The sequence below is a fragment of the Triticum urartu genome, chromosome 5 (genome assembly GCF_003073215.2).
Source record: "Triticum urartu cultivar G1812 chromosome 5, Tu2.1, whole genome shotgun sequence".
NCBI lineage: Eukaryota > Viridiplantae > Streptophyta > Magnoliopsida > Poales > Poaceae > Triticum > Triticum urartu.
In genome coordinates this window covers 327542424-327554817 of record NC_053026.1, presented here as the reverse complement: position 1 = coordinate 327554817, position 12394 = coordinate 327542424, and positions in this window count along the sequence as shown.

The following is a 12394-nucleotide window of genomic DNA, read 5'->3' as shown; positions in this document are numbered from 1 at the left end:
GACTTGCTTTTTAGCTCTAACATAGACTCTTTCCAATGTTATGATAAATTGCAATTGCTTCAATGACTGAGATTATAGTTTGTCGGAGCCCAATAAGGTTTATGATTTATACTTTTGCATTGTGAATAGATCATCACTTGAACATAAGTAATCATATGACAAAATCTATACATGTTGCTGTTATGAGAATAATCATGATGCCTTCATGTCCATATTTTATTTTTATCGACGCCTCTACCTCTAAACATGAGGACATATTTATTATTATAGGCTTTTCGCTTGAGGACAAGCGAGGTCTAAGCTTGGGGGAGTTGATACGTCCATTTTGCATCATGCTTTTATATCGATATTTATCGCATTATGGACTGTTATTTCACTTTATGTCACAATACTTATGGCTATTCTCTCTTATTTTACAAGGTTTACATAAGGAGGGAGAATGCCGGCAGCTGGAATTCTGGTCTGGAAAAGGAGCAAATATTAGAGACCTATTCTACGCAACTCCAAAAGTACTAAAACTCCACGGAACGTCTTAAAAGAAATAAAGAAAAATCCACGCCAAAGATGAAGGCCAGGGGGTTCACACCCTGCTCACGAGGGTGGGGGGCGCCCCCCCTAGGGCGTGCCCCCCTACCTCGTGGGCCCCCTGGTGGCTCTCCGATGCCCATCTTCTCCTATATGAGGTCTTTCGATGAGAAAAAAATAAGAAGGAACTTTTTGGGACGAGACTCCGCCGCCACGAGGCGGAACCTTGGCGGATCCAATCTAGAGCTTCGGCAGAGCTGTTCTGCCGGAGAAACTTCCCTCCGGGAGGGGGAAATCATCACCACCGTCATCACCAACGCTCCTCTCATCGGGAGAGGGCAATCTCCATCAACATCTTCACCAGCACCATCTCATCTCCAAACCCTAGTTCATCTCTTGTATCCAATTCTTGTTTCAAAGTCCGGGATTGGTGCTAGTAGGTTGCTAGTAGTGTTGATTACTCCTTGTAGTTGATTCTAGTTGGTTTAATTGGTGGAAGACCATATGTTTAGATCCTATATGCATATTATTACCCCTCTGATTATGAACATGAATATGCTTTGTGAGTAATTACGCTCGTTCCTGAGGACAAGGGAGAAGTCTTGCTATGAGTAATCATGTGAATTTGGTATTCGTTTGATATTCTGATAAGATGTATGTTGTCTAGCCTCTAGTGGTGTTATGTGAATGTCGACTACATAACACTTCACCATTATTTGGGCCTAGAGGAAGGCATTGGGAAGTAAAAAGTAGATGATGGGTTGCTAGAGTGACAGAAGCTTAAACCCTAGTTTATGTGTTGCTTCGTAAGGGGCTGATTTGGATCCATATGTTTCATGCTATGGTTAGGTTTACCTTAATACTTCTGTTGTAGTTGCGGATGCTTGCAATAGAGGTTAATCATAAGTGGGATGCTTGTTCAAGTAAGAACAGCACCCAAGCATGCAGTGATAACCCACAAGTATAGGGGATCGCAATAGTTTTCGGTGGTAGAGTATTCAACCCAAATTTATTGATTCGACACAAGGGGAGCCAAAGAATATTCTCAAGTATTAGCAGCTGAGTTGTCAATTCAACCACACCTGGAAACTTAATATCTGCAGCAAAGTTTTTAGTAGCAAAGTAATATGATAGTAGTGGTAACGGTAGCAAAAGGTAATGATAGCAAAAGTAATGTTTTTGGTATTTTGTAGTGATGATAGAAATAGCAACAAAAAAGTAAATAAGCGAAGAACAATATATGGAAAACTCAAAGGCAATGGATCAGTGATGGAGAATTATGCCGGATGTGGTTCATCATGTAACAGTCATACCCTAGGGTGGCACAGAACTAGCTCCAATTCATCAATGTAATGTAGGCATGTAATCCGAATATAGTCATACGTGCTTATGGAAAAGAACTTGCATGACATCTTTTGTCCTACCCTCCCGTGGCAGCGGGGTCCTAGCGGAAACTAAGGGATATTAAGGCCTCCTTTTAATAGAGTACCGGACCAAAGCATTAACTCATAGTGAATACATGAACTCCTCAAACTACGGTCATCACCGGTAAGTATCCCGATTATTGTCACTTCAGGGTTAATGGATCATAACACATAATAGGTGACTATAGACTTGCAAGATAGGATCAAGAACTCTCATATATTGATGAAAACATAATAGGTTCAGATCTGAAATCATGGCACTTGGGCCCTAGTGACATGCATTAAGCATAGCAAAGTAATAGCAACATCAATCTCAGAACATAGTGGATACTAGGGATCAAACCCTAACAAAACTAACTCGATTACATGATAAATCTCATCCAACCCATCACCGTCCAGCAAGCCTACAATGGAATTACTCACGCACGGCGGTGAGCATCATGAAATTGGTGATGGAGGATGGTTTATGATGACGATGGCGACGGATTCCCCTCTCCGGAGCCCCGAACGGACTCCAGATCAGCCCTCCTGAGAGGTTTTAGGGCTTGGCGGCGGCTCCGTATCGTAAAACGCGATGAATCTTTCTCTCTAATTTTTTTCTCCCTGAAAGCAAATATATAGAGTTGGAGTTGAGGTCGGAAGAGCTCCAGGGGGCCCACGAGGTAGGGGGCGCGCCATAGGGGGCAGGCGCACCCCCACCCTCGTGGACAGGTGGTGGGCCCCCTGGCCTTCATATTTTGCAAGGATTTTTTATTATTTACGAAAAGTTGTTCCATGAAGTTTCAGGTCATTCCAAGAACTTTTGTTTCTGCACATAAATAACACCATGGTAATTCTGCTAAAAACAGCGTCAGTCCGGGTTAGTTCCATTCAAATCATGCAAGTTAGAGTCCAAAACAAGGGTAAAAGTGTTTGGAAAAGTAGATACGACGAAGACGTATCAACTCCCCCAAGCTTAAACCCTTTCTTGTCCTCAAGCAATTCAGTTGATAAACTGAAAGTGATAAAGAAAAACTTTTACAAACTCTGTTTGCTGTTGTTGTTGTAAATATGTAAAGCCAACATTCAAGTTTTCAGCAAAGATTATGACTAACCACATTCACAATAACGCTTAGGTCTCAAGTTTACTCATATCAATGGCATAATCAACTAGCGAGCAATAATAATAAATCTCGGATGACAACACTTTCTCAAAACAATCATAATATGATATAACAAGATGGTATCTCGCTAGCCCTTTCTGAGACCGCAAAACATAAATGCAGAGCACCTTTAAAGATCAAGGACTGACTAGACATTGTAATTCATGGTAAAAGAGATCCAGTCAAGTCATACTCAATGTAAACTAACAGTAATGAATGCAAATGACAGCAGTGCTCTCCAACTGGTGCTTTTTAATAAGAGGATGATGACTCAACATGAATGTAAATAGATAGGCACTTCGCAGAGGGAAGCAGGAATTTGTAGAGGTGCCAGAGCTCGGTTTTGAAATAGAGGTGAATTATATTTTGAGCGGTATACTTTCATTGTCAACATAACAACCAAGAGATGGCAATATCTTCCATGCTACACACATTATAGGCGGTTCCCAAACAGAATGGTAAAGTTTATACTCCCCCTTCCACCAACAAGCATCAATCCATGGCTTGCTCGAAATAACGAGTGCCTCCAACTAACAAGAGTCCCAGGGGGAGTTTTGTTTGCAATTATTTTGATTTGATTTGCATAAAGCATGTGACTAGGCATCCCGGTGACCAGCCACTTTCTCGTGAGTGAGGAGCGGAGTCCACTCCTCTTGAGAATAACCCGCCTAACATGGAAGATACAGACAACCCTAGTTGACACATGAGCTATTCGAGCATACAAAACATGATATTTGAAGGTTTAGAGTTTGGCACATACAAATTTACTTGGAACGGTAGGTAGATACCATATATAGGTAGGTATGGTGGACTCATATGGAATAACTTTGGGGTTTATGGAGTTGGATGCACAAGCAGTATTCCCGCTTAGTACAGGTGAAGGCTAGCAAAAGACTGGGAAGCGACCAGCTAGAGAGCGGCAACAGTCATGAACATGCATTAAGATTAATCAACACCGAATGCAAGCATGAGTAGGATATAATCCACCATGAACATACATATCGTGAAGGCTATGTTCATTTTGTTTCAACTACATGTGTGAACATGCGCCAAGTCAAGTTACTTAAATCATTCAAAGGAGGATACCACCCTATCATACCACATCACAACCATTTTAATAGCATGTTGGTACGCAAGGTAAACCATTATAACTCATAGCTAATCAAGCATGGCACAAGAAACTATGATCTCTAGTTGTCATTGCAAACATGTTTATTCATAATAGGCTGAATCAGGAACGATGAACTGATCATATTTACAAAAAAAAGAGGTCGAGTTCATACCAGCTTTTCTCATCTCAGTCAGTCCATCATATATCATCATAATTGCCTTTCACTTGCATGACTGAACGATGTGAATAATAATAATAGTGCACGTGCATTGGACTAAGCTGGAATCTGCAAGCATTCAATAAACAGGAGAAGACAAGGCAATATGGGCTATTTTCTCAGATCAACAATAATGCATATAAGAGACACTTCAACAATTTAATTATGGTCTTCTCCTATCGACCCCCAAAGAAAAGAAAATAAATAAAACTATTTACACGGGAGAGCTCCCAACAAGTAAAAGAAGAACAGGAAATCTTTTTGGCTTTTCTTTTTAATTACTACTACAAGCATGGAAAGTAAACTAATTAAAGGCTACAACTAATTTTTTTGGTTTTTCTTAAGGCTTAGCAAACACACAAGAAGAAAGCATAAAAAGGAAATAAACTAGCATGGATGATACAATGAAAAAGTATGAGCACCGACATCTAGCAATGAGTGTGTGAGCATAAATGTAATGTCAGTGAGAAATACGTACTCCCCCAAGCTTATGCTTTTGGCCTAAGTTGGTCTATGGCCATGGCTGGCCTGGCGGATATCCATAGTAAAAGTTGGGGTCGTACTACGAAGAAGAAGAAGACTCCGATTGCCACCGGTTGGCAATCATCTCCGGATCCCACTGGTAATTGGACTGACGTGGAGGATCAACTTGCGGTTCCGGCTCTGACTCTGTGGCTGATGTAGGGTTCCGATAGGCGTGAATAGCCTCTAATGGAACAAGGTACTGGCCTGCAGATAAATCAAACAAGGAAGGAGCAGGCAGGGTAATAGTCTCAGGATGATGTTTATCAAAGAACAATTTGTATTTAAGCTCCCCTTCCCTATTCTTAACAATAAAATCATGTGCTACCATACTCTTATAATCTAAATAAACACGAGGCAACACCTTTTCTTCCTTCTCATAATGCCTAATAGGTATATTAAAATGTGCAGCTAGGCGTGAAGCATAGATGCCTCCAAAGATGGGGCTCTTTGTATAGTTCAGACTTAACCGTTTAGCAATAATGCCGCCCATACTAACAGAGTTATCACTGAATAAACCATGGAGCAAAATAATAATATTAGTAACACTAAGGTTTCCACAGTTTCCGCGAACAATTAAGCAACGACTAGCAAATAATGCAAAATAGCGTAAAACAGGAAAATGTATGCTAGTGATTCGTGCATCGGAAACCTTCCTCGTTTCCTCTACAGTGATGATATCAATAAACCCATCCACATCGCTGCAATGTGGTTCCTCTATCGTGCCCTCGAAAGGGACCAAACAAACCCGACAAAAATCATAAAGTGACATCTCCTTATGCTCATCATATAAATAAAACTCCACCGTAGGTGGTGAGCTCCTAGAATGGAAATGAAAGTTTTGCACAAAGATATTTGTGAGCAAGAGATACTGTTCGCATTGGTCGTGGAGGAAAGCGGTGATGCCTGCATTCTTAGCCAATTCATAAAAATCTTCAAAAATCCAGGCTGCTCTCAAGAAATCATCGGAAGGCCATTCACACGACCGAACCTCCGCGGTGCGAGGCAGATTATACTTGGGCTTCTGTGCCTTTTCCTTCGAGCTTCGGCTCGATGAGCCCCTCAAAAGTCTCTTCATTATTTTCTGAAAAATTCTGAAATTTTTAGTAACTTCAAAATAAAAGTGAACCAAACTCAATAATATTGATAGCAACTACTCCTACAAGTGCCTAGGGCCTATATCATGCATCAAAACTACTTTTGACCATATAAATTTGACATGCAAGCTCAAGAACAGGGTCACCTAAGCAGCAAAAATTTGCAATGAATAAAGCACTAGAACAAAAACTAATTTGACCAATGGAGGAGTCACATACCAAGGAACAATCTCCCCAAGCAGTTTTGTGAGAGGTGCTTTGAGCAAGGAGATCGAAAATGACAGCAAAATGAGCTTGGACTCGGGTTTGAGCTGGATATTCGTGTTTGCAGGAGGAAGAAGGAGTGTGTGGGTGAAAGGATAAGAGGAGGAGGGCCACCATGGGCCCACGAGGCAGGGGGCGCGCCCAAGGGGGTAGTCCGCGCCCTCCACCCTCGGGGGCAGGTGGATGACCCCCTGTTGTGTTCTCAGTGCCAAATATTCTCAAATATTCCAGAAAAAAAATCATATCTAAATTTCAGGGCATTTGGAGAACTTTTATTTCCGAGGTATTTTTATATTGCACGAATAATCAGATAACAGACAGAAAAATACTATTTTTATTTTATTTAATATAAATACCAGAAAGTAAAGGTGGGGTACAGAAGGTTGTGTCTTCTAGTTTCATCCATCTCATGATCATCAAAAGGAATCCACTAACAAGGTTAATCAAGTCTTGTTAACAAACTCATTCCAAATAATATGGAACCGGAGAAATTTCGAATAACACTATGTTACTCAACGGGTATATGAACATCCCCAATAATAAGAATATCATATTTCTTCTTGACAGTAGGAAGAGGAAATTCAAAACCTCCAAATATAATCGATGGAATTTTTCCAATAGAGTTGATACTATGAACTTGAAGTTGTTTCCTCGGAAAGTGTACCGTATGCTCATTACCATTAACATGAAAAGTGACATTGCCTTTAGTGCAATCAATAACAGCCCCTGCAGTATTCAAAAAGGGTCTTCCAAGAATAATAGACATACTATCGTCCTCGGGAATATCAAGAATAACAAAGTCCGTTAAAATAGTAACGTTTGCAACTACAACAGGCACATCCTCACAAATACTGACAGGTATAGCAGTTGATTTATCAGCCATTTGCAAAGATATTTCAGTAGGTGTCAACTTATTCAAATCAAGTCTACGATATAAAGAGAGAGGCATAACACTAACACCGGCTCCAAGATCACATAAAGCAGTTTTAACATAGTTTCTTTTAATGGAGCATGGTATAGTTGGTACACCGGGATCTCCAAGTATCTTTGGTATTCCACCCTTAAAAGTATAATTAGCAAGCATGGTAGAAATTTCAGCTTCCGGTATCTTTCTTTTATTTGTAACCATATCTTTCATATACTTAGCATAAGGATTCATTTTGAGCATATCAGTTAATCGCATACGCAAAAAGATAGGTCTAATCATTTCAGCAAAGCACTCAAAATCCTCATCATCCTTTTTCTTGGATGGTTTGGGAGGAAAAGGCATGGGTTTATGAACCCATGGTTCTCTTTATTTACCATGTTTCCTAGCAACAAGTTCTTTCTTATCATAACGTTGATTCTTTGATTATGGGTTATCAAGATCAACAGCAGGTTCAATTTCTATATCATTATCATTACTAGGTTGAGAATCATCATGAACATTATTATTAGCATTATCATTAGTTTCAGGTTCATTACCAGATTGTGTTTTAGCATGAGAAATAGAAATATCATTTGGATTCTCAGGTGTTTCAATAACATGTTCACTAGAAGCATGCAAAGTCCTATCATTTTTCTTTTTCTTCCTTTTAGAAGGACTAGGTGCATCTATATTATTTCTCTGAGAATCTTGCTCAATTCTCTTAGGGTGGCCTTCAGGATACAGAGGTTCCTGAGTCATTTTACCACCTCTAGTCATAACTCTAACAGCATTATCATTATTCTTATTATTCAATTCATTGAGCAAATCATTTTGAGCTTTAAGTACTTGTTCTACTTGAGTGGTAACCATAGAAGCATGTTTACTAATAAGTTTAAGTTCACCTTTGACATTAGCCATATAATCACCCAAGTGTTCAAGCATATTTGAATTGTATTTCAATCGTCTACCAAAATAAGCATTAAAGTTTCTTGTTTAACAATGAAATTGTCAAACTCATCTAAGCATTGTGTAGCAGACTTATAACGAGGGATATCACCCTCATCAAATCTATAGAGAGAATTTACCTTTACTACCTGTGTCGGGTTATCAAGACCATGAGTTTCTTCAATAGGTAAAGGATTAAGATCATATGTTTCTTCAATAGGCGGTAAATTAAGACCATGTATTTCTTCAATAGGAGGTAAATTCTTAACATCTTCAGCTTTAATACCTTTTTATTTCATAGATTTCTTTGCCTCTTGCATATCTTCAGGACTGAGAAATAGAATACCCCTCTTCTTCGGAGTTGGTTTAGGAATAGGCTCAGGAATTGGCTCCGGAGGTGTCCAATTATTTTCATTTGTCAACATATTATTCAATAGAATTTCAGCTTCATCCGGTGTTCTTTCCCTGAAAACAGAACCATCACAACTATCCAGGTAATCTCTGGAAGCATCAGTTAGTCCATTATAAAAGATATCAAGTATTTCATTTTTCTTAAGAGGATGATCAGGCAAAGCATTAAGTAGCTTGAGAAGCCTCCCCCAAGCTTCTGGGAGACTCTCTTCTTCAATTTGTACAAAATTATATATATATCCCTTAAAGCAGTTTGTTTCTTATGAGCAGGGAAATATTTAGCAGAGAAGTAATAAATCATATCCTGGGGACTACGCACACAACCAGGATCAAGAGAATTAAACCATATCTTAGCATCACCCTTTAATGAGAACGGAAATATTTTAAGGATATAAAAGTAACGAGTTCTCTGATCAGTAGTGAACAGGGTGGCTATATCATTTAATTTAGTAAGATGTGCCACAACAGTTTCAGATTCATAGCCATGAAAAGGGTCAGATTCAACCAAATTAATTATATCAGGATCAATAGAGAATTCATAATCCTTATCAGTAACACAGATAGGTGAAGTAGCAAAAGCAGGGTCAGGTTTCATCCTAGCATTTAGAGATTGCTTATTCCATTTAGCTAATAACCTCTTGAGTTTGTACCTATCTTTGCAAGCTAAAATAGCGAAAGAAGCTTCTTTATCAAAAACATATCCCTCAGGAATAACAGGCGAGTCTTCATCATCACTTTCATCAGTATTACCAGATTCAATAATTTTTCATTCTCTCTAGCCCTAGCAAGTTATTCATCAAGAAATTCACCAAGTGGCACAGTAGTATCAAGCATAGAAGTAATTTCATCATAAATATCATGTATAGCAGAAGTGGCATCATCAATAACATGCGACATATCAGAACGAATAGCAGAAGCAGGTTTAGGTGTCGCAAGCTTACTCAAAACAGAAGGTGAATCAAGTGCAGAGCTAGATGGCAGTTCCTTACCTCCCCTCGTAGTTGAGGGATAAATTTTGGTTCTTGGATCTTTCAAGTTCTTCATAATGATAAGCAAATATAAATCCCGAGTGACTCAAAGAATAGAGTTATGCTCCCCGGCAACAGCGCCAGAAAATAGTCTTGATAACCCACAAGTATAGGGGGTCGCAACAGTTTTCAAGGGTAGAGTATTCAACCCAAATTTATTGATTCGACACAAGGGGAGCCAAAGAATATTCTCAAGTATTAGCAGCTGAGTTGTCAATTCAACCACACCTAGAAACTTAATATCTGCAGCAAAGTGTTTAGTAGCAAAGTAATATGATAGTTGTGGTAACGGTATCAAAAGGAAATGATAGCAAAAGTAATGTTTTTGGTATTTGGTAGTGATGATAGAAATAGCAACGGAAAAGTATGTAAGCGAAGAACAATATATGGAAAGCTCATAGGCAATGGATCGGTGATGGAGAATTATGCCGGATGTGGTTCATCATGTAACAGTCATAACCTAGGGTGACACAGAACTAGCTCCAATTCATCAATGTAATGTAGGCATGTATTCCGAATATAGTCATACGTGCTTATGGAAAAGAACTTGCATGACATCTTTTGTCCTACCCTCCCACGGCAGCGGGGTCCTAGCAGAAACTAAGGGATATTAAGGCCTCCTTTTAATAGAGCACCGACCAAAGAATTAACTCACAGTGAATACATGAACTCCTCAAACTACGGTCATCACCGGTAAGTATCTTGATTATTGTCACTTCAGGGTTAACGGATCATAACACATAATAGGTGACTATAGACTTTCAAGATAGGATCAAGAACTCTCATGTATTGATGAAAACATAATAGGTTCAGATCTGAAATCATGGCACTCGGGCCCTAGTGACAAGCATTAAGCATAGCAAAGTCATAGCAACATCAATCTCAGAACATAGTGGATACTAGGGATCAAACCCTAACAAAACTAACTCGATTACATGATAAATCTCATCCAACCCATCACCGTCCAGCAAGCCTACGATGGAATTACTCACGCACGGCGGTGAGCATCATGAAATTGGTGATGGAGGATGGTTGATGATGACGATGGCGGCGGATTCCCCTCTCCGGAGCCCCGAACGGACTCCAGATCAGCCCTCCCGAGAGGTTTTAGGGCTTGGCGGCGGCTCCGTATCGTAAAATGCGATGAATCCTTCTCTCTAATTTTTTTCTCCCCGAAAGCAAATATATAGAGTTGGAGTTGAGGTCGGAAGAGCTCCAGGGGGCCCACAAGGTAGGGGGTGCGCCCTAGGGGGCAGGCGCCCGCCCCCACCCTCGTGGACAGGTGGTGGGCCCCCTGGCCTTCATCTTTTGTAAGGATTTTTTATTATTTTTGAAAAGTTGTTCCATGAAGTTTCAAGTCATTCCGAGAACTTTTATTTCTGCACATAAATAACACCATGGTAATTCTACTGAAAACATCGTCAGTCCGGTTTAGTTCCATTCAAATCATGCAAGTTAGTGTCCAAAACAAGGGCAAAAGTGTTTGGAAAAGTAGATACGACGAAGACCTATCACGCAGCCTTAGAGAACCTTGGTTTTTATCAAATTGCAATAATGAAGAAAATCAATGTCGACAAATATTTGATATCAGCATTGGTCGAGCATTGGCGGCCTGAGACAAATACTTTTCATTTACCTGTAGGAGAAATGACCGTTACACTACAGGATGTGAGTTGTTTGTGGGGGTTGCCTATCCATGGTAAACCACTTATTAGCAAAGCTGATGCTGCATGGTCTGGATTAATTGAGAGGTTACTTAGGATTCCTGTAGATGAACAACACATGAAGCAAAAGAGAAGGCGGAAAGATGATGACAATATTGCTATGAAGAATTCACAGTACTCTTTAAATTTGGGTAAACTACGAGAACACTTCCAGGTGATGCCGGATAATCCAGTGGATCGAGAGATTCGTTGGCATGCTCGAGCGATTGTTCTAGAAATCCTTGGCTCCACGGTGTTCATTAATACATCTGGAGATGGAGTGCCAGCTATGTATCTTCAGTTTATGCAGAATGCAGGTGATACGTCCATTTTGCATCATGCTTTTATATCGATATTTATCGCATTATGGGTTGTTATTACACATAATGTCACAATACTTATGCCTATTCTATCTTATTTTATAAGGTTTACATGAAGAGGGAGAATGCCGGCAGTTGGAATTCTGGGCTGGAAAAGGAGAAAATATTAGAGACCTATTCTGCACAACTCCAAAAGTCCTGAAACTTCACGGGAGCACATTTTGGAATATATAAAAAATACTGTCGAAAGAATTAACCAGAGGGGCCCACACCCTGGCCATGAGGGTGGGGGCGCGCACCCCTATCTCGTGGCCCCCCTGGCAGGGCTCTGGTGCCCATCTTCTACTATATGAAGTCTTTTGTCCGACAAAAAATCGTAAGCAAGCTCACGAGATGAAACTCCGCCGCCACGAGGCGGAACCTTGGCGGAACCAATCTAGGGCTCCGGCAGAGCTGTTCTGCCGGGGAAACAACCCTCTGGGAGGCGGAAATCATCACCATCGTCATCACCATCGATCCTATCATCGAGAGGGGATCAATCTCCATCAACATCTTCACCAGCACCATCTCATCTCAAACCCTAGTTCATCTCTTGTATCCAATCTTTGTCTCAAAACCTCAGATTGGTACATGTGGGTTACTAGTAGTGTTGATTACTCCTTGTAGTTGATGCTAGTTGGTTTGTTCGGTGGAAGATCATATGTTCAAATCCTTTATGCATAGTAATACCCCTCTGATTATGAACATGAATATGCTTTGTGAGTAGTTACGTTTGTTC